This window comes from Aplysia californica, unplaced genomic scaffold, assembly GCF_000002075.1.
Source record: "Aplysia californica isolate F4 #8 unplaced genomic scaffold, AplCal3.0 scaffold00361, whole genome shotgun sequence".
NCBI classification, from domain to species: Eukaryota; Metazoa; Mollusca; class Gastropoda; order Aplysiida; family Aplysiidae; genus Aplysia; species Aplysia californica.
Window position 1 is genome coordinate 127067 of NW_004797631.1, and position 8374 is coordinate 135440.

Below are 8374 nucleotides of genomic sequence, written 5' to 3' on the forward strand. Positions count from 1 at the left end.
CTCATCCTCATTTTTTTATCTTCTTCTTCTTCTTCTTCTTCTTCTTCTTCTTCTTCTTCTTCTTCTTCTTCTTCTTCTTCTTCTTCTTCTTCTTCTTCTTCTTCTTCTTCTTCTTCTTCTTGCTGTTGTTGTTGGTGCTGCTGCTGCTGCTGCCGTTGCTCCTGCTGCGGTTGTTGTTTTTGGTGGTGGTGGTGGTGAAGGTGGTGTTGCGGGGTGCATAAAACCCCACGTACAGATAATATACCCTGACCCAAGCTGAGAAAGGCAATGATGATGATGATGATGATGATGATGATGATGATGATGATGATGATGATGATGATGATGATGATGATGATGATGATGATGACCGTCCCATTGTTGGTTGTATTTTGTTTGTTTGGGGGGGGGGGAGGGTTGTGTTTTTAATCAGAGTTTTTCGGCGCTCGCAACTGCATAAAGTCATATTATGAGCGCGCGAAAAAAAGTTGGTTCTATTCGCAACAGTTCACTGCACAGCACGATTCTGGTCAACACCTCTACTAAGGTGCTAAAATACTAAAAATTTGGTGTATATAAATTCTTAATTTAAGATAACTTTTTTAATAACTTGTCCCAATGTTTGTCTGTCCAGTGTGAGGATGACGTGGGAGACTCCTGTTCCCTGACTGAGCCCTGCTGCCCTCCGCTGCAGTGTGTCCAGGGAAAATGTATCCCGGTGAGTCTGTCTGTCTGTCTGTCTGTCTGTCTGTCTGTCTGTCTGTCTGTCTGTCTGTCTGTCTGTCTGTCTGTCTGTCTGTCTGTCTGCGCGTGCATCATATCAGTGAGCCCTGCTGAGCTCTGCTATAATGTGTCCCAATGTATCCCGGTAAATTTGTTTGTGATTGTGAGAGTTTGTGTGGTTGTTTGTGTATGGGGGAGCTCGTGTGTTTGCTTGTGTGAGTGAGAGTTTGTGTGTTTGTTTGTGTTTGTGAGAGTTTGTGCGGTTGTTTGTGTTTGTGAGATTCTGTGTGTTTGTTTGTGTTTGTGAGCGTTTGTGTGTTGCCTGTGTGAGTGAGAGTTTGTGTGTTTGTTTGTGTTTGTGAGAGTTTGTGCGGTTGTTTGTGTTTGTGAGATTCTGTGTGTTTGTTTGTGTTTGTGAGCGTTTGTGTGTTGCCTGTGTGAGTGAGAGTTTGTGTGTTTGTTTGTGTTTGTGAGAGTTTGTGCGGTTGTTTGTGTTTGTGAGATGTTGTGTGTTTGTTTGTGATTGTGAGATTTTGCGTGTTTGTTTGTGATTGTGAGAGTTTGTGTGTTTATTTGTGTTGGTGAGAGTTTGTATGTTGCTTGTGTGTTGTTTGCGTTTGTGAGAATTGTATGAGATTTTTATTGTTGTTTCTTATGGGCCCGCCTTAACTTATCAGGAATTCTCACTTTACGGGTAGCTATCCAAAACCTCTAGCAGGCAAACCATTTATTTGGGGCGGTTAGAAAAAGACATTCAACTTCGTTTATCATGCAGATACATATTTCGCTTCAATGTTCTTCCCTTGAAATACCCCAAAAAAAAGGGGGGGGCAGCTATAAACTATGTAAGATCGTGGCTCTGACTTGTGTTTGATGGTTCGAAAACTGCCGCAGAATTGCCTTTTGTCTGTTGCTGAAAAAAACGCTGGTGGTTTGGAGGGTGCCACTTACTTCTTTCCTTTCCCTCTGTAGTTCTGTCTGTCTGTGTGAGTGGTTGGAGGGTGCCACTGGTAGGTCTTGCCTCCTTACTTTCCCTTTGTTGTTTCTGTCGGTCTGGCCTTCTTTTTTCCCCAGCACTAAATGACCATTATTGTGTCGATGTGCTTTTCGTTACTCAAACAAACAAACAAACAAATAAACAATCAAACAAACAAACGAACGAACAATCAAACAAGCTGATTAAACAGCCGTTAAAACATTTCGCTAAAAGTTTAAACTTTTTGTTGTTTTTTATTTGGTTTTGTTTTTTGGTTTTTTTTATTGTGTTTTTTGTGGGGGGGGGGGGTTGTTTGGTTTTTTATTTTGTTTTGTTTTCTCTTTTGTTCTCATTCAGGGCTGTCTACCCGGAGGGTCTCCGTGTATCCCCGGGGCCAACCAGTGCTGCAGGTTCTTCGGCCAGCAGTGTGTGGCTGTGGGGAACCCCGCCGCTCCGATCGCCGTGTGTGGGAGTGTGAGTACATCATGTAGTGAGCGCCGTGTGTGGGAATGTGAGTACATCACGTAGTGATCGCCGTGTGTGGGAATGTGAGTACATCATGTAGTGAGCGCCGTGTGTGGGAATGTGAGTACATCATGTAGTGAGCGCCGTGTGCGGGAATGTGAGTACATCATGTAGTGAGCGCCGTGTGTGGGAATGTGAGTACATCATGTAGTGAGCGCCGTGTGTGGGAATGTGAGTGCATCATGTAGTGAGCGCCATGAGTGGGAATGTGAGTACATCGTGTAGTGAGCGCCGTGTGTGGGAATGTGAGTACATCACCTAGTGAGCGCCGTGTGTGGGATTGTAAGTACATCACCTAGTGAGCGCCGTGTGTGGGAATGTGAGTACATCGTGTAGTGAGCGCCGTTTGTGGGAATGTGAGTACATCGTGTAGTGAGCGCCGTGTGTGGGAATGTGAGTGCATCATGTAGTGAGCACCGTGTGTGGGAATGTGAGTACATCACGTAGTGAGCGCCGTGTGTGGGAATGTGAGTACATCATGCAGTGAGCGCCGTGTGTGGGAATGTGAGTACATCATGTAGTGAGCGCCGTGTGTGGGAATGTGAGTACATCATGTAGTGAGCGCCGTGTGCGGGAATGTGAGTACATCATGTAGTGAGCGCCGTGTGTGGGAATGTGAGTACATCATGTAGTGAGCGCCGTGTGTGGGAATGTGAGTGCATCATGTAGTGAGCGCCATGAGTGGGAATGTGAGTACATCGTGTAGTGAGCGCCGTGTGTGGGAATGTGAGTACATCACCTAGTGAGCGCCGTGTGTGGGATTGTAAGTACATCACCTAGTGAGCGCCGTGTGTGGGAATGTGAGTACATCGTGTAGTGAGCGCCGTTTGTGGGAATGTGAGTACATCGTGTAGTGAGCGCCGTGTGTGGGAATGTGAGTACATCACCTAGTGAGCGCCGTGTGTGGGATTGTAAGTACATCACCTAGTGAGCGCCGTGTGTGGGAATGTGAGTACATCGTGTAGTGAGCGCCGTGTGTGGGAGTGGGAGTACATCATGTAGTGAGCGCCGTGTGTGGGAGTGGGAGTACATCATGTAGTGAGCTTAGTTTTTGTCAGAGTTTTACGGCACTTGCAACACAATAAGTTGTCCCTGGGGCGTTATGCACCCTGCATAATTGAGCAAAATTTGATTCATCTTTTGCATAATTTCTGATTATTTTCCTTTATCATTCTTAGTTAAAATTAACAGAATCGCTTAATTTCACTTTTTGGGGGGACTCAGTTTGCATAATTTCAGAATGTTTTGGAATAAAACAGGCGCGGACATAATAAGGTCATATAAGTGCCGAAGATTAGATCTAGAGGTGTTACAAGAGACTAACATACACAAAAAAAGAAGGAGGAGAGATAAGGACGATAGATATGTGATAGGAAAGAAGAAGGAAACCACACCAGAGCACCCGCCAATCAACCACGTACATGTAGTGAGAGACGTTTAATGGAATGTAATCGCTATCCTAGAATTACAAAGATCTACCTGCTCAGTACCTAGTTTTGAGAAATTTGACGTTAAAAATGCTGAGTTTCACAACATGTCAAGCTTTTTCGAATGCAATTATTTGGATATCTTGACAATGGCTCCGAATAATCTAACGGTTCTGACAGAGTAGATAGAACATTTTCGTTTCTGACCTCGTGGCCTTAGTAACTCAAAACGGTCAAAAATGTCAGATAGAACTTTATAATTCTGAGGTGGCGAGTTGTGAGATTATGACAGGTCAGGTGAGATGTGGTGATGTGAGGTGAGAGAAGATGAGGTGATATGAAATGAGAGGAAGTGAGTATAGGTGAGAAACATTAGACGAAATGAGATGAGATGAAGTGAGGTGAGGTGATGAAGGTGAGATGAGAGACTCAAAACAGACAAGATGAGGTGAGGTGAAATGAGATGAAGATGGAGAGAAAGAGGTGAGATATATATTAGAAGAAAAAGATGAGGTGAGGTGAAATGAGATGAAGATTAAGAAAGTCATGAGAAAAAGAACGGTGAACAGAAGGTGAGAAGCAATTGAAGAGATGCCGCAAGTTGAGGTGAAATGAGATCAGATGGGGAAAGTGAGATGAGAGAAAGTGGGGGAAAGTGAAAATCACTAGAAAAGAGAAAATGAGGTGAGTAGACTTGAGAAAAATTAGAAAAGATGAGATGAGGAGGGGTGAGATGAGAAGAAATGAAAAAAGTAAGATGGGAGAGGATGAGTACAATTGACTGTTATCGTCATTGTTATCTCTTTCATGGTCAATAATGTCGTCATCATTTTCACCTTTTTATCATCGTCAAACAAACAAACAAACAAGCAAATAAACATGTTATCTTCAGTTAGTAATCATGCCTCTCACACAAACAAACAAACAAACAAACAATCATTCAAACAACCAAGCAAACAAACAGACAAACAAACAAACAAGTTAACAAACATATATTATCTTGTGTTGCCAGTGTGTTGGTAATCACCCCTCTCCCATAAAGAAACAAACAAACAAATAAATAAACAAACAAACAAACATTATTATGTTGCCAGTGTATTGGCAATCATTACCCCTCCCTTAAACAAACAAACAAACAAATAAACAAACATACAAACACACAAACAAACAAACAAATAAACAAACATACAAACACACAAACAAACAAACAAATAAACAAACATACAAACACACAAACAAACAAACAAATAAACAAACATACAAACACACGAACAAACAAACAAACACATGTTCTGTTGTCTGTGTGTTGGCAATCATTACCCCTCCCTTAAACAAACAAACAAACAAACAAACAAATAAATAAACAATCAAACAAACAAACAAATAAACATATTATCTCCTGTTGCCAGGGTATTGGTAATCATCCCCCTCACATAAACAAACAAACAAACAAACAAACAAACAAATAAACAAACAAACAAACTATCTTCAGTTGCCAGGATATTGGTAATCATCCTCCTTATATAAACAAATAAAACAAACAAGTAAACAGTCAAAGAAACAAACAAACAAACAAACACATATCATCCTGTGTCGCCAGTGTGTGGCTCGCCTACAGCCCTGTAACCCACAAATCGCGCCAGGCTTCCTGGGTAGCTGCTGTGACAACTTCGCTTGTATTGACTTCGGCCTGGGCCCCGTCTGCTTCCCGCCACAGGGCAAATAGGTAGGTCATGTGACCTGAATCATTACATGTGTCTTCAATAATCCCATCATCATCATCATCATCATCATCATCATCATCATCATCATCACCATCATCATCATCATCATTGCCTTTCTCACCCTGTACCAAGGTATAGGCCTCAAACAAATACTTTCCACCTTTCCCTATCCTGGGCTAGTCGCTTGATCTCACTCCACGTCTTCCCACTTTTCTGTACATCCAGTTCCGTGACTCTTCTCCAGGTTCCACGAGGTCTTCCCCTTGATCTTTTATCCTGTGAGTTCCAATCTAACACTTCACGTCCGCAGAATTAAAAGTTCTATTCCAACAGTACCCTAGTTTTGCGAAATTTGACGTCAAAATTTGGGAATTTCACAATATGTTAAGCTTTCTCGAATGCAATTCGTTGAATATCTTGATAACGACTGACAATAATCTTACAACTTTGATAGAGCAGATAGAACATTTATTGGTTTGTGACCTCATGGTCACAGTGACTCAAAGCGGCCAAAAATGCCAGACAGAACTTTGTAATTCTGATGTACCGACTTGATGAGATCCAAGATCAACCACTGTCATGGCCGCCGGTTCTTGTTTTTGGGTTTTGTTTTTGTTTTTGTTTTTGGTTTGTTTGTTTGTTTGTTTGTTTGTTTGTTTGTTTGTTTGTTTGTTTGTTTGTTGTTGGGGTTTTTCCGGGGGGGGGTAGTAAAAGAGCTTAAAGCGCATAGAGCTTGCTGTTGAGCAAAGATATGCTCTATACTAATGCTATTTCTTATTAGTATTACATGTACTTGTATTATTGTTATTATTATTATTATTATTATTATTATTATTATTAATATTATTATTATTATCAATATAATATTATTATCATTATTATCATTATTATCATTATTATCATTATTATCATTATTATCATCATCATCATCATTATCATCATCATCATCATTATCATCATCATAATTATTATTATTATTATTATTATTATTACTATTATTATTAATGTTATCTTTATCTGTCTGTTTGGGTGCTAAATCTCTCTCAGTCCAGGATGATCCTAGCAGCCCGTTTCCTAATTGTCTTAACTGTGCCAAATGCGACCTAAAAAGCCGATAAACTAGGCAGTCAAAAGACATTGTACATCAGTTGAATTTTACGTACAACCACTCTCCAAAAGTTCGTTTCTTTCAATTGCATGTACTGTAAAAGTTTACTCATTTCAGATACATATATGTATTGCAAAAGTTGCCTTCTCTAAGATTCTTACTGTTTGTTTTTTTTCCCCACAGACAAGACACACAAGAAGCACGACCAGGCAGGACGAGAAGAAGAAAAAAAAACCGAAAATCAGAACAACATCTGTCGACATCTCATCAATCTCGTTGTTAAATGTCTTTGTGTTCTCTTTTTCTCGATTTTAACGTGTCATTTAGAAAATGATATGTATTTGAATAAAAACAAGTTATAGGGCTAACTAGATTTGTTTTTAATTCCAATGATTATCATTACTCCTGATTTCTGTCTTATCATCGCATTGCTGTTAACACTGTTCCCTAGCTGGAAAACCAGAATTTTAAAAAATAATAATATGATTCATATAGTACCCCTTTTTTTGTTTATGTATACACTATAGCCAGAACAAAAAAATATATGATTCAGACAGTACCCCTTATCTGTTTGTGAAAACACTATAACCTGAACAAGAAAAACAAAACATATGATTCATAGTCATCACCCGTTCCACTGTACAGCCCTAAATGACATCAGAGCTACCCTTCTCCCTCCGAGACCTAACATTGACAACACACTCTATAGAACATTACAGCAACCTGCACTTAACACTACATCGCATTGGACAGAAGGGCGAGAGCCAAGCTGTTGCTGGATCGATAACAACAACAACAACAACAACAACAACAACAACAACAACAACAACAACAACAACAACAACAACAACAAGATCTTCCTATTTTGCTCAACTCGACTCTTGTCTTGGCCTGATAGTATAGGCTAACACTAACAATGTCACCTAAGCAGAGACTGTGCCCACCATTTTGTCACGGTGACTGTAAAGATGGTTCTGGCATCAATAAGTAGGAGGTAAGTGTACCAGCAACTTCAGAGCTGTGCCTGAAACACTCTGAACCTGCAACGAGAAATTATTATATAGTTATAATAATAGATTACATTTCTATAGTGCTCTATCCCATAGAAGTATAAGCACGTTTGTTTGTTGTTGTTGTTTTTGTTTTGTTTGTTTTTCTTCAGCGTTGTTTGTTGTTGTTTTTTTTGGGGGGGGGGGTGTTTATATTTTTATCACATCTTATTTGGTTTGGGGGGTTTTTTTTACATTATTTTTCAGGAGGGGCGGGGGTAGGAGTCAACTCAACTGTCTTCCGCTACCCCTATCCTACTATCATATACCTGTATCGTGTCCCCTGCAACTGTGTATCTCTTGCCTTTGCCCAATGCCCTTATACGGAGTGCCCATTGGGGGGTCGGATTTGGTCAGCTCGGTTTGCTAGCTAGATTGATGTCGCAAAGCTGCTATCGTGGCACAAGCCGATTGCACCCGATTCACGCCTCAAGAACAAACGGTTTTGTTTTCAGGCGACGAGTGGGGCGATCGCCCCCAACCCGACCCGATCCGACCCGACCCGATCCCATCCGCAATGGGCACCCAGTATTAATCTATCTATCTGGGTCTTCGGGTGGGGTGCTGTAGCCTTCTCAGCCCAGATTAGTGGCGTCGGTGGTCTAGTGGTTAGGCTACCGGACTCGTAATCGTGAGGTTGCGTGCTCGGGGGGTTTGGGCCTCCGACATTGTGTCCTTGGGAAAGGCACTTAACACGAATTTCCCACTTGGCTGGATCCTTTCGGAGACGGACGTTAAACTCTGAGGCCCCTCCTCTTAAATAACATAATAGTGTTGATGTACGTTAAACCCATACCATTTCACCAGCTCAGATTAACCCTGACAGGCCTTTTAAAAAATCTAACGTGTGTTGATTGGTGGTG

General features: G+C 41.2%; 1 long non-coding RNA gene across 1 annotated transcript; it reads left to right on the forward strand.

Annotated features, from left to right (window-relative positions):
- The first annotated feature begins 611 nt into the window (after nucleotides 1-611).
- LOC106012396 lies at nucleotides 612-6830 on the forward strand. Its single transcript, XR_001185019.1, has 4 exons — nucleotides 612-697; nucleotides 2036-2152; nucleotides 5231-5356; nucleotides 6646-6830. It is a non-coding gene; the product is annotated as an uncharacterized LOC106012396 (long non-coding RNA).
- The last annotated feature ends 1544 nt before the right edge of the window (nucleotides 6831-8374 follow it).